This window comes from Vidua chalybeata, chromosome Z (assembly GCF_026979565.1).
Source record: "Vidua chalybeata isolate OUT-0048 chromosome Z, bVidCha1 merged haplotype, whole genome shotgun sequence".
In the NCBI taxonomy this organism is placed as follows: Eukaryota; Metazoa; Chordata; class Aves; order Passeriformes; family Viduidae; genus Vidua; species Vidua chalybeata.
In genome coordinates, this window is record NC_071570.1 from 75,581,783 (window position 1) to 75,591,015 (window position 9,233).

General features: G+C 46.5%; 1 long non-coding RNA gene across 1 annotated transcript; it reads right to left on the reverse strand.

Annotated features, from left to right (window-relative positions):
• Window positions 1-789: 789 nt before the first annotated feature.
• LOC128781868 (uncharacterized) lies at window positions 790-6,216 on the reverse strand. The gene is made up of 3 exons (XR_008428538.1): window positions 5,188-6,216; window positions 1,860-1,943; window positions 790-911 (listed from the first exon to the last, which is right to left on the reverse strand). It is a non-coding gene; the product is annotated as an uncharacterized LOC128781868 (long non-coding RNA).
• Between the last annotated feature and the right edge of the window lie 3,017 nt (window positions 6,217-9,233).

Here is a 9,233-nt window from a genome sequence, read left to right on the forward strand (position 1 = left end):
TCCTACTTGAAACTTTTCAGAACACAATGCTGTTCTTTCAGTGTGGCTCTCTGCCACAAAGATGCATTTTTGTTTGGTTTGGTTTTCAGTAGAAGCACTGCATTTGGACAGCACCTTTTGCACCACAGCTTTTCAATTTACAGAGCCCCGTGAAGAACTAGGAGAATGCATTTGACTGCAGTGAAGCTGAGCCCAAAATCATGTTCACCCCAGGGACAGACAGCCCAGGCACCACTCTTTAACCACACCAAGGTTAAAGGTTTGCTGTCTCAGGATGGGTGGGCAGAAGGGTGTGAGCCTGTGTGCTCAACAAGCACATGCAGACTGTTTGCTGTTGGGTGTATTGTGAGGGTGGTTACCTGGCCCCTGTTACTTGCCCAGGGTAAAAATAAGTCTCTCATACTGTGGCTTGAAGAGAAAAAAAAAAAAAAAAAAAAAAAAAACTGTGTTCCAAATGTGTCTTCCCCATGTTTTGTTTACTCCTGTACCTCATTGATGAATGATTCCTTGAAAAGCCATAGATTCTCATTATGTCCAGTACAGGGGAAAAAGCCATGTTTTTACCCAGTTCCATGCAGCTAAGTGCAATGAACAGCATCATGAGTGACAGTGTAATTATCTATCACCAAGAAAAGTCTATACAGGTATAATTTAATCCCCCTCATTCATGCTTTCCCAGGAACAAACTGTCCCAAACATATTAAAATTTTAATTTTCGAAGATAATACTAGATTTAACAAGATAGCTAAAACCAGAGGGTTTGCATAAAAATTGAAAAACAAATATAAATGTTTTTGCTTCTTGTCTATTACTCATTATCTCTTATCTGACAGTGGACAGCAATTTCCATTTGGCAGTAGAAAGCTGATGTTTTCAGTAGTGTTAGAGCCACAGTGTATTCAAGGTCAGACCTGGGAACATTCCAACAACAAATCTCTATCGTGGACAGCAATCCATGGAAAAGAAAGGTACACTCTAAAAAATAAGTTAGCTAATTTACCAAATAAAACACTATTAGTATTTATACAGAAGAGCAGGGGAAAAACAGGAAGGGGAGAATGGCAATGATTATCTTATTCAGGTTATCTGAGGAGAGCACTGGTAGCACTTGACATGACATCTTAATGGAGAACAGACAGTTGTGTTGACTTCGTCAGACAGCAGCTAATTTGCTGAGGACTTAAACCTAAACCCAAACTTAGCCTGAGTAGTTAAAAAGTTATGCTAACAGAAGAAGGTGGGAGCACGCAGAGGCAGCAGCTGACTTGAAGGAAGGATTGTTCCTTAATCAGGATAGAAAATTAGGTGAGCAGAGGTGACAGATGAGGCGACAAAGTCTGGTGAAGTACAAAACTGGGAGATGTCTCCCTTGTTATTCAGACGTGCATTAGCTGTCTGCTTGCCCTGGAGGGCTGTGGGAATAAAGCCAACCAAGTTAGGGTAAGGCTGGCTGAAAAATCTGAAGAGCCAGGTCCTGAAACAGAAGAGTGGAAGAGGAGAAAGAGAGCTGAGAAGAGGAAATTGATGTTTCTTAGAAGGATACATGGTTTATTGTGTTAGCTTGCCCTGTAGCTATAATTACTTAGAAAACACTTTAAGAGTGCTGCGGGGTTTAGCGGCTTGAAGATGCTATGACAAAGAATGTCATTAGAGAGGGATTTTCAGGATTTGGGCGTTTGTGTGACAGCCTTGTCAGCTCCACAGAAATCCTCAGCGGGAGTTGCTGTCCGGAGGCGCCTGCTCCACACCCGGGAGCGAGAGTCCCATCCCAGAGCCTCCCGTGCCCAGGGGCTGTCGCTGTGCCCAGCCCAGTGCTATTCTGCTTCCCTCGGTTCTGGGAAACACGCTCTTTTCCCTACCTTCACTTCTTTTCAGCCGGCTCTGGGGTGCTCCTGGGTTATTTTACCCTCTGTTCTCTGAATGCAGATCATGCTGTCTCCTCTCTGTAACATCAAAGCAAAATTCATACAAGAAGCCTTTTGTTAGATTAATCGACATGGCTGGAAAAAGAATAGATGAGCTCTTAAGCAGAGGTCTATTCTGATTACATTTTCAGGACTTTTTTTCAAGTGTCTTGGACAAGAGCTTGCATTGCAAAAGTTGCCTGTTCATCTCCAATTAAATTGCGTGGGTTAAAGAAGAATATCTTTTTTCATACATCTGTTTTGCTCTTTTTATCATTTGATGGTTTAGCTAAAGCATTTGTATATGATCTTCAGTCCTTGAGCTGTGGTCCTCGCCATTCTGTTCTTTATCTCTTCGGTTGTCCCATTGGATTGAAAATTTACAGAAAGTCAGAGAATTGCGCTGATCAAGAGAAGCAGGTATTTCAAATAGATTCTCTTAAGTATGTGCTTATTTCTGATTAAGTGGTGGTGAAGTGTTTTTCTTGAAATTGGGCCATATTTTTGCCTAAGTAAGCAAAGCTGTAGGTATGAAAATAAATATTCTGTTACGTGATGTGTGCTGTGAAAAAAAAATTGAAAAGTAAATACAAACTGAGAGTAAACAGAACCTGAGAGGGCAAGAAATGAATAATACACCATTACCTATGGAGCTCTAAATCCATGTCTTTTCCTTCCTTGAGCAGTTCAGTTTAACAAGTTCCTGATGCCAAGCAGAGTCTTCTTCAGTAAATAAGCCATTATTCAAAGCCATAAAATAATTTATAAATTATGTAATTGATTTAATTGAGATGGAGACTTGCATGCTTCCTCCAAATGCAGTTTTCCACACAAAACTCTGCTGGGAACACTCACATTGGTTTCAGACAGCTGTCCCAGGGGATGGATTACCAGCCCTTCACTGGAGATCCCTGCTTCACCTCAATAACTTAAAATGGATTGGGCCACTGAATTGCACTAAAGCTTGTTCAGTTGTACTAAGGAGCACTTTAGGAGCGTTTAGTCTTTTTAGTTCTGCATCAGTAGCTCATCGAACATGCCCAAAAAAAGCTCCTGGAAATGATTTCTTGTGAAAACAGCTGGAAAAAGAACTTCATTTTCACAAGAGCAAGAAGTAACCTTTAATCACTATACCTCCTCTTGTTAGGTTTTGCTCAAAAAGAGTAAAATTTAGATCTGGTCCCATCTGGTCCCATCTGCTGACCTCTCTTAGATCTGCTGATGGGACCAGATCTAATTTTTAATCTTTTTGGGTGGAAAACCTAACAAGAGGAGGTATAGTGATTTTAATCTTTTTTAGGTGGAAAACCTCATTAATGGATTAATTAGGTGGATTTTAATCTTTTATAGGTGGAAAACCTCATTAATGTAACATACCTAATTTAGAAATATTTATTTTTTCCTAATTAATTTTAAATCTTTTTTTTTCCATGACTGTTCAGTTGTTTATCATGGTAGAAGGCAACCAATTTGACTGGCGTTCTTTACTCACTGAGTATTTTTGTGCATATTGCTCTTTCAGCCAGTCAAAATTGATTTCTTTAGTGTTGACTCTCAGTGGCTCTCATGAAATTATGGCTATCTTTCCAATGGAATCATGTAAATTCTGTTCCTTTTGTTGCAGACCAGTTTCATATTTTTTCTGCACAATTCACTATATTTTTTCATAGAATGTAATTCAGATTCTTTTAGAAACTGCTCCAGACACAAAAGTACAGACAAGGTTCTGCTGCAATCTAAACAACAATTTATAAACATATGTATGAGACAGATTCTGCACTAAGGATGTTCACAGACTGTGGGAGCTGGCAAAAGATAGTTATCTCCTGAGCCTGCTGAGTTATAGCAGCTGTGAAGGTAGCACTTGAATTGAGCAGCATTGCAAAGGCTTGTGCCCATGGAACAAGACATTTATTGCAATATATTCTCTAAAGCTGTTAGAGGGAGCCCTGCTTCCGTCACCAGCCACAATTATTCCTGCAAGTGTCACAAGTGCAGTTCCCACACACACTCAGTTTTTTAATCGAAGTACTTGGCAATAAACCACCAAACACTTCAGAGAGATTATTTCTCCAGGCAGAAAGCTCCACGTCCTAAATAGCTAATCAAAGCATGCGTGATGGAAGCCAGGAGATACCTGGGCACTGGCATGATCTGCCTGGAGGCAGAGGGTCGCACCAGAGCCTGGCGGGCCCATGGAGCCTGTTAGCAGGGACAGTGCAGTGCCACGTGTGCCTCCAGATTGCCTGGGAAACAAACCAATAACATAACAAGGCACTTCTCTAGATTTTACACTGCACGCACGGGGTTTTTGTGAGACACTTCATAGACTCCTAATTCCTTCTGTGCTGTTTTGGTCATTATTTTTGAAGCACAAATCATAGCACTCCACTTCTCTCTTAGACCTCTCAACTGATGTCTCTACATCACTACCATAATCCCCTTTCAAGACTTTGAACAAGCAAGCAGCTGTGCCTGTTACATTTAAGAGATATATTTTTAATAACACTGTTGTTTACAAGATGAACACATTCTTCTCAGCAAACAGTTCTACTACAGTAAACATCTGCCTCTGTACCTAATGGTTTAGAAGGTATTTAAGGTACCAAAATGGTATATCATAAAAATGGTTTCAGGGTTTGGGGTTTTTTTCAGTCATCTCAACTAAACCAAGTTAATTAGACTTCTGCATTTTTCCATTCATTCACCATTTTGAAAATAATTCTATGCACTAATACATAATAAAGTAACTGAGTTACTAGAATGACTTAGGTTATGTTATATCATGTTCAACAATTCACACTGCAATGCATTAATATGTAAGTAATTACATATGTAAGCATCACGGCTCCTTCCCTTGAATGAGTTCTTGCTGGTGTAGGCTGAGGCTGGCCAGTACCAAACAGACACCACAGAGTGTTTACAATCTCTCATGGGAAGCAAAATCCAAAACTAGGGCAGGGGGTGAGGATGTCAGACCGCATTTAACTACTTCCATTCCTTTCCTTTCTTTTATTTTCTTATGAACAAAGTGCTGGTTCCCAGGATCCCCAGGGACACAGGAAAGGCCCGACTGTGGTTGATGACACTTGGGCCCCACAGGTGCCAAGCCAGGGCTTTCAGCTCTGACACCACCTTCCCAAAACAGGGCTCCTGGGCTCCAGGCCTGCAGTCCACTGCTGGGCTTCCTCCAGCTTGCTGGCAACTGGCATCAGAAAACTAAATATGTCATTTTCCTGCCTGCCTGCCCATATTTGGGCACAGTTTATCAAGAATCACCCACCTGGGGCCATGCTGTGATCTCAGAAATGCTCATTAGGTCGTGGCCTTGACGAGCAGCACCACGAGGGCTGAGCTCCTCCTGAGCTACCAGAGACACTGTCTGCTCCCAGGACCTGGAGCAGGTTAATGAGCAAGTCCAAGTGGACAAACATTTTCATTGTTGAACATTCAGAGAAAGTTGCCAAGCAGAATTGCAATCCGGACGGAACGTTACTATGAGTAACGCTGTGACCCTACAAACATTGGCCCTGATGTTGAGACCCTACAAACACTGTAGGTCCTAAGTGAGTCCTTCCCTGAGCTGGGGGCCATTTCCCACAGGGGAAATGTACAGGGATTGTGCACACCTGAGCACACCTGAGCACACCTGAGCAGGCTCTGAGTGTGTGACTGTGAATGTGCTACAGAAAATGGACTAGGAATGTTGCTCTCTGATGCCTAAATGCACTAGATTCATAAGTCAGGCCTGTGAGTGACTGTCATGCTTCTAGTAAATTCTACAGTCCTTTGTAAAATTCTTTAAATTAGGCTATTAATTCAGTGCCACTATGTTTAAGTGCTGTTAAAATCTTTAGGCCTAAAGCTTTGGTCAAGTCTGAGGCTACGTTTTGCAGGGAGGTCCACTCTGAACCCTGTAACTCAGTGACAGGGTCTCCCTTATCCCTTTGCATCCTCACCCTTTCCCATTCTTCTTCTTGTTCCTGTCCTCAGCCTCCACATATATCACTTTCATTTGATTTTAATTTTAGATTGATTGATTCTAGATTTTGATCTCTGTGCTTGAACTGTGAGTAGTAGAGTGAAGCATGCCAATGAGCTTTGTTGCACTTTCACTTTTATATTAAACCTGATTTGGCAATACCTTTTCCAGTGATTCTTTGAGCCACCTAAAACATCTGTTTGTGACAAACATTTTTAGTTAATTGAAATTATTATTAGAATTCTGCAACCATGAAACTTTCTCCTGGTACATATCCAGGTGGCCCAGCTGTCAGTGAAATACAGGAGAGGGTTATCAAGAAGTGTGATAAACAAATATGCCATGTGCATATGCAAACATCCTCTGAGTTTTATAATAAAATTTGTGCTTCATGGATGTGTTGCCTGCTCTGGCTTTCCACTCTCCTTCACTTTTAGCAGGAACTTCTTGATACCAGTAGTTGTTTTCCTATCCATCCAAGGGTATCCATGGTGATGTTTATAAGAAAAAAATCTAATTATCTTCATAAAAGTGTTCTTCCAAGAGCTGGTTTGATACGCGGGGCTTTTTTTGGGTCTTTTTGGTCAATGATTCATGTTGGCTATCAAGCTCAACAGCACAATGCAGCCAAGGATGGAAGGAGGAATAAGAAAGGGGACATTTAGAGCTGCAAGAACTACAGAAGTGGTACTGTTTCAGCAGCAGGAGTGCTGGTATATACACGAGTGTACACTGCCTCTCCATCTCACAGAATTAACCCAACAACAGGACTGTGAAGAGCAGTAAACTCCTCAAGAGTGGGTGCTCAGTACACAAGCTTTTCTGAGGCTGCATGGCAAACACTGAGTATTAAGAATGCGGATGAGGTAGGGGAGAAAAGAAAACAACGATAATTAGAATCTTACCGCGGGCAAACAAAGCCCCAAAACATCTGTGGACATTCTCCCAACTTAGTTTCTGAAAGAGAAGGTTCAAGAGCGACTGAGGAACCTGCCCTTAGAATGTTGTTTGTCTTAGTGGCTTATTCATACCATTTATCCAGCTCTTAGTCATGACGGCTTCTCATTGATCCTGACGTGCACTTTTAAAAAATAGCAAGGCGCAAATCCCCTTCGCACTGCTCCTGGAACCTTCTCTCTCTGCGATGCCGAGCTCAGTGCTGTGCAGCTGGATGCTGTGCTGTGGCTCGCTGCTCCTTGTCCGGCCGTGGTGGCTGGTTTGGCTGCCAGCTCACCCTCACCTGCCCTGCTGGTGTGCGGCACTCACCTGGCAGCTGTGTGCTCGCACAGGGTCGGTGAGGCGGCCGTGCCTCGCCAGGGCTGCCTGCAGGCTCTCACACACCCCTCGTCTGCGACGTCGCCCTGCCAGGTGCACTCCCAGGAAGCCCCTTGGAGCCTCTGGGGAGCATCGGGAAGTGCTGAGGCTCACAGGTGCGCGTGAGAACACCCCGTGAGCACCACCACAGGCACCCAGCGACCGCAGGAGAGCGCAGCACAGCGCAGCGATGGGGAGGGAAGGGCCAGGCTGGCTGCTCCAGGGGCAGCTGTGCTCGGGCAACCCGCAGACCTCCTGCCATGAGCCCGAGGAAGGCCGTGGGCAGGGCCCACCTGGATTTCTGCAGAGCCTTTGGCACTGTGTCCCAGACGATCCCCACAGGACCTCTGTCAGAAGCGAAGAGGCTCAGGCAGCCGCTCCTGGACAGCCTGGAAGAGACGATGCCCAGAAGGGGTCTCAGTGCTGTACAGCAGAGGAGAATGCACACGCGGCAGAGCTGCATCCTTCCCAGCAGTGCTGTGACAGGCAAAGAGCCAAGGGGCACAAACCGAGCCAAGGCTCTCCCTCTGAACCCCAGGAAAGCCTTTGTCACTGTGAGGGTGACCCAGCACTGGCACAGGCTGCCCAGAAACGTTGTGGAGTCTGTCCTTGGAGGCATTAAACAAATGGTGGCATGGTGCTGCTGGGTGATCAGGAGGCTTGGACTGGATGAGCTCCAGAGATCCCCTCCAGCCTCAACCAGACTGTGTTGTTGTGAAGGTGTCCTGAGCTTGCATGGAAACAAAGAAGTGTCTTTGACTGTGCCTTGAAATTTCACAGGATTCTAGCCTGTGAAACTAACCAGGAACTATTGCAAAGTCGAACTTGGTCACACCTGAGGGAAGCATCTCCTTGGGCTCAGCTGCCTGTCAGCCCCGTTAAATCCGTGGCCTGGGTGGCTGGGAGCAGCGTGGTGGTGCGGAGGGTGTTCTGCGGGCCGTTCCTCCGTTCCTCTGGCTGCACCGACAGGAGATGACAGAGCACAGCCAGGGACCCCTCGGTGCTGCCTCTGCCCGGAGCAGCCACCCCGCGCCAGGGCAATCCCCGGAGGTGCTGCGGGCTGGGGGCGTCAGAGGGGCCGGGGCTCCGGAGCTGTGGGGTGATGTGTGCTGCTGTGTGTGCGGCTGTGAGCTGTGGGACGGTGTGAGACAAGGGGGGCTGCAGGTGTGAGGGTACGTGGGGTGACAGGAGGGGGGAGGGGTGGGCAAGAGTGGGTGGTGTGGGGTCTGAGGGGTGTGTAGGGTCTGAGGGGTGTCTGGGGTGTGTGGGGTCTGAGGGGTGTGTGGGGTTTGTAGAGTCTGAGGGGTGTGTGGGGTTTGTAGGGTCTGAGGGGTGTGTGGGGTTTGTGGGGTCTGAGGGGTGTGTGGGGTCGGAGGGGTGTGTGGGATCTGAGGAATGTGTGGGGTTTGTAGGGTCTGAGGGGTGTGTGGGGTCTGAGGGGTGTGTGGGGTTTATGGGGTCTGAGGGGTGTGTGGGGTTTGTAGGGTCTGAGGGGTGTGTGGGGTTTGTGGGGTTTGAGGGGTGTGTGGGGTCTGAGGGGTGTGTGGCGTTTGTGGGGTTTGAGGGGTTTGTAGGGTCTGAGGGGTGTGTGGGGTTTGTAGGGTCTGAGGGGTGTATAGGGTCTGAGGGGTGTGTGGGGTTTGTGGGGTCTGAGGGGTGTGTGGCGTTTGTAAGGTCTGAGGTATGTGTGGGGTTTGTGGGGTTTGAGGGGTGTGTGGGGTCTGAGGGGTGCGTGGGGTTTGTGGGGTCTGAGGGGTGTGTGGGGTTTGTAGAGTCTGAGGGGTGTGTGGGGTCTGAGGGGTGTGTGGGGTTTGTAGGGTCTGAGGGGTCTGTGGGGTCTGAGGGGTGTGTGGGGTTTGTAGAGTCTGAGGGGTGTGTGGGGTTTGTAGAGTCTGAGGGGTGTGTGGGGTTTGTGGGGTCTGAGGGGTGTGTGAGGTTTGTAGGGTCTGAGGGGTGTGTGGGGTTTGTAGCGTCTGAGGGGTGTTTGGGGTCTGAGGGGTGTGTGGGGTTTGTAGGGTCTGAGGGGTTTGTGG